General features: G+C 34.7%; 1 long non-coding RNA gene across 2 annotated transcripts in view; it reads right to left on the bottom strand.

Annotated features, from left to right (window-relative positions):
• Positions 1-7,743: 7,743 nt before the first annotated feature.
• The window catches only part of LOC128559084 (uncharacterized), a 44,354-nt gene continuing 39,211 nt past the window's right edge, over positions 7,744-12,886 (bottom strand). The window contains exons 3-5 of one of the 2 annotated variants that reach the window (XR_008372136.1): positions 9,978-10,091; positions 9,276-9,352; positions 7,744-8,407 (exon numbers count right to left, since the gene is read on the bottom strand). This is a non-coding gene — a long non-coding RNA (uncharacterized LOC128559084). The remainder of the gene's footprint in view (positions 8,408-9,275; positions 9,353-9,977; positions 10,092-12,886) is intronic. The other variant, XR_008372135.1, reaches the window with a different exon arrangement.

Below are 12,886 nucleotides of genomic sequence, written 5' to 3'. Positions count from 1 at the left end.
CTCATTCACATGCTGTAGTTTGCTATCCAGCAGATTATAGTAACAATATGTTAACATATCAAATTAAGGAAATAGATCATTTTAAACGATTCACGAATGACATTAGTATTTAGATTTATATTAAGTCAGCTCTGGTATTGATAATTCATGTAATTATAAGACAACAATAATATATTTTCTTTTCTCTTCTATAGTATTGGTAGAAATGTACTCGAGTAAATAGTTCCATATATTTTGTGCTTTAAATTTGATATTTTATTTTCCTGTAATGTAGAAACATATATTAAAATACAAGAAACAAAGCACACAACTACGCCATACTTACAACTGACAAAATCCCCTCACCCACTCAAGGTCAGCAAATTTAGTACTTTTTGTCATAAGATATTTCGAATAACTTTGAATTCAATCTGTTCGATAAATATATCTTAAATCTTAAAAATAAACTCTTATAACTCTGTTGATATTTTCTAAATCTCAAATGAAGGAGGACCGGGGGAGGATTTTGTCCGCCTAAGTTGCAACAAATGTTAAATAGGTGGAGAGGGAGTCGCATTCAGTTTTAACCACCGGCTTATCTATCTGCTTTGAAACAACTATACTTCATAAGTTAGAAATAAATGGGAGAGGCAAGTATGAAGACACAACTATTGAAAAACGAATAAATAGTATGTGTTGTACACTAAAGAAAAAAAAAGGTTAGTGCACTTGACTTGTTTTTGCATCAATGTTTTGTTAAAAGTCAATATAACAGATAGGCAAACAAAATAGTAATTATTTTAATTTTAACATTCAGTGAGTTTGAACACCATACACTGTACTGCTTAAGGAGGTAGGTTACCTTGTTGCTAGGGCAAATTCAAATTAGTTAAACCGTAACAAATGATATTTTTTTCGTGAATGTTAATATTTTAGCCGCTACAATCTCCAGCTCGTTTATCTCTGTCCCTTTGAGCACAAGCTTTATCTAGGTTTGAAGTATATGACCCTCTAAAGGTATTTTATAATGAAAGAAGATGGACAATACGGACATTAAGGGTGAAACCAATTGACATTCGGGGGTGTTGGGGGGGGGGGGGGGGGGGGGGGGGGGGGGGGGGGTAGGGCGGAGGTTGCTAGGATTATTTTTTTTTGGAAAAAATCCGGTCTTTTTTTTTGCTTGAAAAAAAAACATATTATGGCTTTCATATATTGAAAAAAAATCTAACTCCTAAATCACTGAAAAAATTGTAGCCTCGAAGTCAGATTAAAAAAAAGAATATTTCCATTACTCAGAAAGCCATATTCTTTGTTTCGAACCAGTTTTTAGATTTAATGTCTTATAATTACATAATAAGGCTAGTATATATCACAGCATAATACTTCTGAGCAGCATTTCTATCAACAATTAAATATTGGACACTGCTGAAGAAGAGTGCCAGATTGATTCTGTGTAGTGTAATTGTGACTGCAATAATTATGTTATACTGATAATTTCAGTATGTGAACAGTAATCCATACTGTATATATTAGCGTAAGAGAGGTTGGGGAATGGAGTGCAATCTTCTGAGTATTATATATATAAACTAGTTTCGCCTATCGGCTCATTAGCGTACACACAAATATAGGCGAAACTAGTTTGTTTTTTTGTAATCAAATACTGTTGGAAAGGCATGTGAAGTCATTTTATTTTTTTTAAATATATGTATATATATATATGTATGTATATATATATATATATATATATATATATATATATATATATATATATATATATATATATATATATATATATATATATATATATCCAAGATGTATTGTGTAAGAGTGTTGGTCTACGGATCGCGGGGTTGCGAGTTCGATCCTCGGGCGGGGCGTATGTTCTCCGTGACTATCTGATAAACGACATTGTGTCTGAAATCATTAGTCCTCCACCTCTGTTGATTCATGTGGGGAAGTTGGCAGTTACTTGCGGAGAACAGGTTTGTACTGGTACAGAACCCTGGAACACTGGTTAGGGTAACTTCCAGCCGTTACATGACTGAAATGCTGTTGAAAAACGGCGTTAAACCCGAAACAAACAAACAAACAAACAAAATGTATTGATGCTGAACAATACGGATAATACAGCGGGGGAAAAGGAAGGGAATGCCTTTCTGGTTTTACATAGTTTTACATAGTTTAATTGAATGAAATTACAAGTTAAATATTTCAACAGATTTCAACCGATTTCACCATTAATATGGATCTCCAGGAGAACGTTTATGACGTCGTCGTCAGCCAGCGACGTTATCAATAATGAGGTCGCTTATGTACATGATAAATATTGTAAAATTGTAAAAAAAATAAAATATGAAATAATGCATAAATTCCGTAATTGTAGATTCTGCAAATATTAATATAAGTAGTAATTATTATTTAGTATTTAGAGAGGGTTTAGATAGTTTGATGAAATATGTTTCTTTCATATTTCGATGACTATTAATATTTTCTTTCGGCTTATAATATTGAAATATGTTAAATTTTGGTGTAAGTTTTTTTGCACATTTTGCTATATGTCTGCTAACTGGAAGTATTGCCACGTCTGCTTGTTGATTATGTAGTGTTACTCTGTTTCATAGATAGATGGCTTATCCTATATAATCTTCTTTACAACTAAAGCAGCGTATTACATACATCACTTTCTTAATATTGCAAGTTGCAGAAAATATTTGCCGTTTCTAAATGCATATGTGTTCCCTTTTAGAAGATGAGGGCATAATCCACAGTTCCCTCATATTTCGTAATTCTATATTTTTGTTTTTCGTCGTGAAAGGACCATGTATGATAAGGGGTGTTTTGGGCCCCCAATTCAATTTTGTTTTTAAATGCATCATTAGACTATAAAATATGTCTATTTTCTTCATTTAGTTGCCAAATATCTAAATAAAGTCAGTATTTTTTGAAAAATACTGATTTATATATACATGCGTCCAAGTGTGTGAACATTTGCTTTATAAGGGGGTATGCTTTAAAAAAGTGTCATATTGGAGTTATTACTTAACTTAAATTAGAAATTTACTTGATCATTCATTGCTAATATAGTGTGAAATTTATTTTGACATTTAATATCCATTATAATACTTGGATAAGAAAAGAAATATAAAGGGAGATAACTCTTCTTCACTCAAAACAACTGGAAATTAAGGTAAAAATTCACTAAAATGCATATTTTTTCAAATTTCCACCATAAAGACACATCATGAAATGTTAATTGTTTTATATCTATTTTATCTTATTTTGTAAGTTTAGAAATTGTCATGGTTACAAATCTAATGACTTGTTACCATGGTTACAGATTGATTTCATATGCATTTTTTAAAAAGGCATCCATTATTTCTCCTCAATTACTCAAGTTTGTTTTGAGATATTAAAAAAAAAGAAAGTCTATAGGTTAACTATAGTAAAACAAATGTGTTGGTGTCATATGGAGTCTGTGGTGTTAAAATATAAACAAGAGGACTATAAAGATCCCAGATTGCTCACCTGAATTACACTGCTTGCTTGAACAATTTTGGTAGATGGCCATGCAAGGAAAATATTTGTCAAATTATTCTGAAATAGGGCACGTCTGTTCTGAGAAGATGGTTATAAAAGTTTCCACTAAATAAATATGGACAGGTATGGTGCAGAGGATAACATATGATAGAGACAAATTTTTTTTTTTAAAAACTTGACGGGGTGGTTTTTAGCTGGACTTTTCGAAGAAAAAGTAGAGCTATTGCACTCTCCCCGGCGTCGGCATCACCGTTGGTTAATTTTTTTGATTAAGACAAATATCTCTGTTACTATCAAAGCTTTTGAGTTGAAACTTTAAATACTTATTTACAATTAAAGTCTAAACCAGGAGAAACAATCCCCATTACTCTGATCTAATTTGAATTTTGACAGAATTATGCCCCTTTTTACTTACAAGTTTTGGTTCAAGTTTTTGATAATGTCAAATATCTCTATTACTATTAAAGGTTTTGACTTGATACTTGAAACTGTTGACGGACGGACCACTGAAAACGGATGACAGACAATGAGCGATCACAAAAGTTCACCAAGAGCCTTTGGCTAAGGTGAGCTAAGAAAGAGCCAAAATTCATGAAATACTGGTGCAAAAGTCATGTACCTTGTGTCATATGATGTGGGTGATGATGTGAAACAACTACATTAAGTTTGAATCAAATCTATTTAATAATAAGTGCAATAGAGTGAAATGCACCAAACATTAACCTGAGTGTCTAAGTGAACAAGAGGACCATGATGGTCCTGAATTGCTCACCTCTTCCCACATGATCCAGTTTTGAGTATGACGTCGTTTTTTCTATTATTTGACATAGTGACCTAGTTTTTGAGCTCATGTGACCCAGTTTTGAACTTGACCTAGATATTATAAAGATAAAAATTCTGACCAATTTTCATGAAGATCCATCGAAAAATATGGTATCTAGAAAGGTCACAAGGTGTTTCTATTGTTTGACCTATTGAACTAGTTTTTTAAGGCACGTGACCCAGTTTCAAACTTGACCTAGATATCACCAAGGTGAACATTCTGACCAATTTCATGAAGATCCATTCAAGGGTATGGCCTCTGGAGAGGTCACAAGGTTTTTCTATTTCAAGACCTACTGACCTAGTTTTTGATCGCAGTTGACCCAGTTTCAAACTTGACCTAGATATCATCAAGATAAACATTCAGACCAACTTTCATACAGATCCCATGAAAAATATGGCCTTTAGAGAGGTCACAACGTTTTTTCTATTATTTGACCTACTGACCTACTTTTGATGGCACGTGACCCACTTTCGAACTTGATCTAGATATTATCAAGATGAACATTCTGACAAATTTTCTTGAAGACTTCATGAAATATATGGCTTCTAGAGAGGTCACAAGGTTTTTCTATTTTTAGACCTACTGACCTAGTTTTTGACCGCACGTGACCCAGTTTCGAACATGACCTAGATATCATCAAGGTGAATGTTCTGACCAATTTTCATGAAGATCTTGTGAAATATATGGCCTCTAGAAAGGTCACAAGGTTTTTCTATTTTAAGACCTACTGACCTAGTTTTTGATGGCACGTGACTCAGTTTCGAACTTGACCTAGATATTATCAAGATGAACATTCAGACCCACTTTCATACTGATCCCATGAAAAATATGGCCTTTAGAGAGGTCACAAGGTTTTTCTATTATATGACCTACTGACCTAGTTTTTGACGGCCTGGACCCAGTTTCAAACTTGACCTAGATTCATCAAGGTGAACGTTCTGACCAACTTTCATGAAGATCTTGTAAAATATATGGCCTCTAGAGAGGTCACAAGGTTTTTCTATTTTTAGACCTACTGACCTAGTTTTTAATGGCACGTGACCCACTTTTAAATTTGACCTAGATATCATCAAGGTGAACATTCTGACAAATTTTCATGAAGATTTCATGAAATATTTGGCCTCTAGAGAGGTCACAAGGTTTTTCTATTTTTAGACCTACTGACCTAGTTTTTGACCGCACGTGACCCAGTTTCGAACTTGACCTAGATATCATCAAGATGAACATTCAGACCAACTTTCACACAGATCCCATGAAAAATATGGTCTTTAGAGAGGTAACAAGGTTTTTCTATTATTTGACCTACTGACCTAGTTTTTAAAGGTACGTGACCCAGTTTATAACTTGACCTAGATATCGTCAAGGTGAACGTTCTGGCCAATTTTCATGAAGATCTTGTGAAATATATGGCCTCTAGAAAGGTCACAAGGTTTTTCTATTTTTAGACCTACTGACCTAGTTTTTGACCGCACATGACCCAGTTTCAAACTTGACCTAGATATCATCAAGATAAACATTCTGACCAACTTAACTTTCATGAAGATCCATTGAAAATTATGGCCTCTAGAGAGGTCACAATGTTTTTCTATTTTTAGACCTACTGACCTAGTTTTTGACGGCACCTGACCCAGTTTCGAACTTGTCCTAGATAATATCAAGATGAACATTCTGACCAACTTTCATAAAGATCCCATGAAAAATTTGACCTCTAGAGTGGTCACAAGCAAAAGTTTACGGACGCACGCACGGACGGACGAACGGACGGACGACGGACACCGCGCGATCACAAAAGCTCACCTTGTCACTTTGTGACAGGTGAGCTAAAAAGGCAGATAATTTATGAAATCCTGGTGCAAGAGTTATGGTCCTAGTATCATATGAAGTGAGTGATGTTATGGAACAACTATTTTAAGTTTGAATCAAAACCTCTTTGTAATAACAGAGATATAGTGAAAATGCATCGAAATGAACCTTGAATTCTAAGTAAAAGGGAAACATAATTCATGAAATATTGCTGCTAGAATTATGAACCTTGAGTCATATCATGTGGGTGATGATGTGGAACAACATTTTTAAGTTTGAATCAAATCCATTTAGAAACAAGGCAGTCTGAAAGACAGCTAAATCCCCCGCCACTGCTATGGATAGTGAAAGGGTAAACATTTGACCTTAAGCAGTGACCTTGACCTTGAACGGACACGGCTGACTCATGAATTCTGCACAACGTCTTGATGAGGTGATCATTTGACTCAAGTTTGATGAAAATCCTTCAAGGGGTTTAGGAGATACAGAGTGGACAGGCTCAAACCTTTGACCCTCAGTTGTGACCTTGACCTTGAGTCGGCATGGCTGACTCATAAGTTCTGCACATTGTCTTGATGAGGTGATCATTTGACCCAAGTTTTATAGAATTCCTTCAAGGGCTTTAGGAGATATAGAGCGGACACAAAATGGAGGGCTCAAACCTTTGACCTTGAATTGTGACCTTGACCTTGAGCTGCCAAGGCAGACTCGTGAGTTCGGCACATCGTCTTGATGGTGATCATTTGACCCAAGTTTTATAGAATTCCTTCAAGGGTTTTAGGAGATATAGAACGGACACAAAATGGAAGGCTCAAACCTTTGACCTTGAGTTGACAAGGCAGACTCGTGAGTTCTGCACATCGTCTAGATGAGGTGATAATTTGACCCAAGTCTCATGAAAATCCTTCAAGGGGTTTAGGAGATATGGAGCGGACACAAAAGTGTTACGGAAGGACAGACGGAGACCATTCCTATAACACCCACCCCGCACCACTTGTGGCGTGCGATTAATAAGTGAGACAGAATGAAAGTGTATCAAAACTTCAAACTGAAATTCTAAGTAAAAGGGGAGATAATTCATGAAATATTGGTGATGGAGTTATGATCCTTGTGTCATATGATGTGGGTAAAGATGACGAATAACTATTTTAAGTTTGAAACAAAGTCTTCGAGTAATTACTGAGATAAAGAGAAAGTTCATCAAAACTTTAACCAAGGTGACGCAGAAAGACCCCGAGGCCAAGTAGGACAGCTCTCCATACTTCGTATATCTGAGCTAACAAACTTAAATGTTTCCGTGTAACACTGACCTTTGAATCACTGCATCAAATCTTGCATGCAACAAGTTGGCTGAATAATACTGATAATAGAGTATCAATCCAGAAAGAAAGGAATTATGTACAGTCCTCAATGAATTGCACTCTTTGGACCTTCAAATGTCACCATGTTTTTGGAAAAAGAGTAGTTGAAACGTGCAAGCAGTCCATCACCTTGTTAAAAGTTTTCTTTGCAAGAATAACTGAAATGATGCTATATTTTATTTTCAAATGTAATTTCTGGACAAAGATCTGACAGACTGGACTAGCCGACAGACGGAATAGCAGAATCCTGTATGTATAAAGAAAACTCACTTTCAAATATAAGGGGTCTAATAACAACACATTTAACTAATACCAGTAAAATATCAGTCCTGTAATTATTTCAAAATGGCTTATAATGATGAGTACTTGACACACTGTAAAGAGTTATTAGATAATAGATTCTATCAATGATAAGTAATGTAACAAAACTGACAAAGTTTGATAAATCAACTAATATATTATACAACAGATGGTAGTTTGTTTATTCTGTTGAGTTCAACATTATTTTAGTTAGGTATGAAAGTCTGTATTTAAACTTCATATTTATATTTTAGAGCAGTGTCAATAATTTGTGTGATGAATTAAAAACAAATCACTCCTTGACATACTAAATCAAATCCTTGAAATTAAAATCCTATTTTCCGCAGTTTTCACACACTGTTGACACAAAAACATTCAATTCTAAATCCTGAATCAACTTTGTTTGCTTTCATTCCTGTTGTAGTTTACTTGGGTATGTCTTTGAGGACTAGTTATAAGAAACAAGATAAAGCAAGTTCTTTCTTTGTGGTATGAGTTCCATCATGAAAATAAGCCATTTTCATAGTCTCATAGTGTAGTTTCTGTAGCCTGAAAGTGTTTGTCTCCATATGTTATCTATTTCTGTAACACCAATTCATTCCTGAAATAAAGAGTGAAAACATAAACTGAAGTGCACATTATCATTTAAATAGTTGTTTAATTAAAACAGTTAATTGCAGAAGAAAAAAATATACAAGAAAAAGTTGTAAGTATATTTTTGTTTTACTCTGCACCACCTTACACTGGTACCATTGAAGTGTATATATATATCATTCACTAGTAGCAAAAATAATATTCAGAAAACAAGAGTGTCATTGACCCTAAAGTGCTCACCTGTGTTCAAAGTTTAAGTGTGTTTGTGTAATGGTACCAGTACAGATTTGGGCTTCTTCTATGTTAGCCTATATTGTACAATTTATTTGACCTGTCAAAACATGTTCCCGGCTTTCATTATATTCTGTTCATGCCTTAACATGGGTATGGCCTTTTTGGCCTTAAGGCAATAATCTGGAGAATTATGGTAGACAGTCAAACCCTTGTATCACATGCCGAATATCAAAGCTGTAGAGATAAAGAATTCAAAATCAGACTGGTAGTTTCTGTGATGAAAATTTTTAAAGTATTTTTTTCCTTTTTGGCTGCAATGGAAACCAGAACTCTGCATGGATAACTTAGATTTGAAGTGCAATAACCCCCCTTAACTAGAGGCCCACAGGAAACATGTCGGGCCCACCCTTTGACCTCTGTGACCTTGACCTTTGAGATAGGAACCTTGGGTTTGCAAATGCGCTGTCTTATTGAGATTAACATTCATGCCAAATATAAACATGATTACTTCATGCATGTCAAAGTTATGGCCGAGAGATTCAAATCTAGACAGACGGACGGACACACATACACAGCACAGCCATCTGTGCTTGACAAAAATATATGTAAAGTAATTTAAAATATTGTCATAAAAATCTTACTGTTTAATGAAGGTTGTAACGCTGACTGCAGTATCTTTATTTGCTCAACGTCATTTTACAATGTAGCATACAGGTTGCTGAAAACAAAAAGTTAATATGCATGTTTTTTTCTGAGAAATGAATATACAGCTCAGTAAAATGCTTTTAAATTTCAAGGTATTTAAGTAACTTTCAATTTTTCACCTTTTTTATGCATCAGGTTATTAAATAAATTTGCGCCCTTCCGCTGAAATCTGTTAGAATAACTACAAGGTGCTTTAGTCACAAAAACATATGTCTCCCCCCCCCCCCCCCCCCCCCCCCCCCCCCCCCTATGTATACCTTAAGCTCTGTCAGCCGTTTTATGCAGCGAGGCGGAACGTGTTCGCCATATGCAAAACTAGGCTTGGTTTTGATCAAGGATTCACTCCTGTGAAGTTTCTTCGAAATCCAGCCAGCAGTTTGACCTAAGAAAGCCGGCCAAGCTTAATCAGGATAGACGGACGGAAAGACAGACGGCAAAGGCAGAAAGAGTATATCTCCGCCATGCGACACAATCATTTTTAGTGTAAGCTTCATTAACTTGTAAATGAAAAAAGAGCTATATGATCAAATGACCTATAGTGTTAAAGGAATGTTCAATATTTAAGTTTTCAACCTGTTCTTGCGGATTAATCAGAAAGAGAATTTATGATACCCTTTGAAACAAAATTCATAACTCACACAATTCAATGTGAAGATCAATTAAGCAGATCATGAGAAGAAGTTGTTTAGTTTCTTTTCTAGCTTTAGCTCTGGCAGTGAATGCAATCAAACTTTCTCACAATGTCTGGTCCTCTGAAAAAGAAATATTTATATCATGAATAAGTTTGAAAACATAATACAGTGGCGCCTGCGTGTTTGTTCCCCGAGTTTGCGGGATAACGCGAGCAACTCGCGTGTTGAAGGCGAAAAGTGAAACGTGTTGCACGGTTAGAAATGCGTGCATAAACGAGAAATAGTTATTGCGCATGCTCAGCGTGCAGCTTTGCGCGGCCGCGCAAAAAAATTTGTTCTCCTGGATGCCCAGCGTGAAACCGGGGAAGGGTTTAAAATGCGCTTTGCCCGGGTTTGGAAAAACCCGGGCAGGTTAAATGCGCATGCTCGGTGCAAGGGTTTTAAGTTTTTTAAAAAGGATAGGGAAATTCATCTTTTATTTTGGAAAGATGATATTTCTTTAAAATTTTTATTTTTGATTTTAAAATTTTAACTTTTTGATCTTTTCCGAAAAAGTTTTTTTTAAAAACCATTTCCCCCCGGAAAGTAGTGTGGGACAGGATTTTTAGATGTTGTTACACCCAAAAAAAAGACGGATTTCCCAAAGCAAAAAAAAGCGGCGACATGAGGAAATTTGGATTCGCCTTCCATCAGTAAGTGTTGAAAGTTACCTAAAGTTAGGGCTTGATTTTTTTTTGAGCATATGCCCTGTTGCACCCCCCAAAAAAAAAAAAAAAAAAAAAAAAAAAAAAAAAAAAAATTTTAAATATTTCCCACTGTTCTTATAATTTCGCGCTTTTGAAAGATTTTTTTCTTGTACCCGGGGCAAATGTTTTAATTAAAATAAAAATAAACCAAAGGTGGTGACTTCCCTTTAATTTTTTTTAACACCTTTTGCGGTCAACGAGGTGTTGTCTTCAGTTGTTGAAAATATGAAATTTTTAATTTTGGGTTTTTTAACTAGTTCTACGGTGGGGTTCTGCCCAAAAAAACTTTTTCAATGTATGAAACCCTTTTTTCCCTGTTTGTAAGCCTCCTTTTTAGAAAATACCAGTGCTAACAGGGGCGTGATATTATACTTAAAGTGTAAAGGGAAAAGCTGTTTTACGAACTTTCCCCAGTAGAGCACACACAGTAATTAACAGTAAAATTTTTTAGGGGGGAATTCAGTTTTTTGGGCCGTAAATTTTTGGTTTACAGGGCTAAACCCCCAAAAGACAAAGGTGTATTAGCGAAAAATTACGCTTTAAAATAATGCGTACCGCTGATGTCTGAAAATTTTTAAGAAAATTTTAAAAACGTTGATCTATATAAAAAAACCCAAAAATGCAGGGCAGGGACTTTTTATTGGCGTAAAAAAAAACTAAAATCGCCGGATGTTTTATGTAACAGAGCAAAAATCGGATCAATTCTCCCACTTTGAACATACACACGAAAAAAATGGAACTTCAAAAAAACCCGGGGTTTTTAAACTTTTTTCCCAAAATATATCTGGTATTTCAAATAGTTGGGACTTAAATTGATGGCCGGGTTTGGGGTTTTTTTAAAGCGGTGTCGTTTAAAAATTTTCAATTTCCGGTGCGGAATAAAAAAAAAGTCTTTTTTCAAAGAATGAAAAAAAAGTAAAACAAACCCCTTTTTGCTTTTTTAAAACCCCAAAAAAAACTGTTTCCAAAAACCCTAGCAAAAGGGTATATTGAATATTTTATTTATTCGGAGCAAAGGGTTGAACCCCAAAGGTTTAAAAAGGAAGAAAAATTAACTTAAGGGGGAATAAAAAACTAAACTGCAAAAAAAAGCATGGGGGGTTCCACCAGTAAATAGGGAAAAAAAATTTTGTTTTTTTTTTTTCCTTTTAAAAAAATTTTCAAAAAGTAAATTATTGTAGTCAGTTTATTTTTAAACCTTTTACTCATTCAAAAAAAAATTATTTTGAGTAAAACTCATTGGCCAAAAAAATTATCTGGAGCCCGGGTTTTAAAAAAAAAATTTCACAGGTAAATCGCACCTTTAAATGCACACCCTGGGGGTTTTTTTTTTGATTAACCAGACAAAAATTTTGTGAAGTTTAAAATTGGGAATGCTGCAAAATTTTCCCTTTTGGGGGATATTTTTTGAAAGCCCAAAAAAGTTGACGTACTTTAGGGTTATTATCCCCCCAAAAAAAGTGGAAAATTTCTTTTCTCTGCCTTTCTTTAAAATTAAACCGGAAAGCATTTTTGATGTTGACCGGTACATTTCCAAATTTATTTTAAGTTTTAAAAAGCTGCGGGATAAAATTTAAATGCCCAAAGTTTTTAAACCCAGTCAATCTTGCCCTTCCCCCCGGAAAAAAAAGGGGAGAAAAAATTTTCGTTTTTAAATTGTGAAATTTATTTTTGAATTTTTAAAAGCATTTGAAACTTTTAAAAAAGGGGGTTTGGGGTTTTAAAATACGAAATGCTAAGCAGTTTTTTTAAAAAAACCACAAAAAGGGGGTATTGCCCTTATCCTTTCCGCACCCTTTAAAACTTTAATTAAAACCCTTTTTAGCGTCTGGGGCCCCTTTCAGGCTTCCATGAATAAACCCTTTTTATTACCCCCAAAGAAAAATTTTTGAAAAATTTTTCGGGAAATGTTTGGGTCTCCCTTTTTCCCCAAATTTGGGTTTAAATTTTAATCCAAGGCTTTTTAATGACACTCTCAAAACAACATCAATAAAAAACCCTTTGGCGATTTGATTTAGTTTCCAAAAATTTCATTTTGTCCCTTTGGTTCGGGGCCGGGCCCTCTTTTTGGGAATTTTTTAAATTATTTGAGCCAAATTTTTTTGTAGATAAAAAAGCTACCCCCCCCTTGTACTAAATTTCAGGTGGTCTCAGTTTCGGGTTTGTTAA

The sequence above is a fragment of the Mercenaria mercenaria genome, chromosome 8 (genome assembly GCF_021730395.1).
Source record: "Mercenaria mercenaria strain notata chromosome 8, MADL_Memer_1, whole genome shotgun sequence".
Taxonomy (NCBI): domain Eukaryota; kingdom Metazoa; phylum Mollusca; class Bivalvia; order Venerida; family Veneridae; genus Mercenaria; species Mercenaria mercenaria.
Note: the sequence above shows the minus strand (reverse complement) of the source record. Positions and strands in the feature narration are given on the sequence as shown.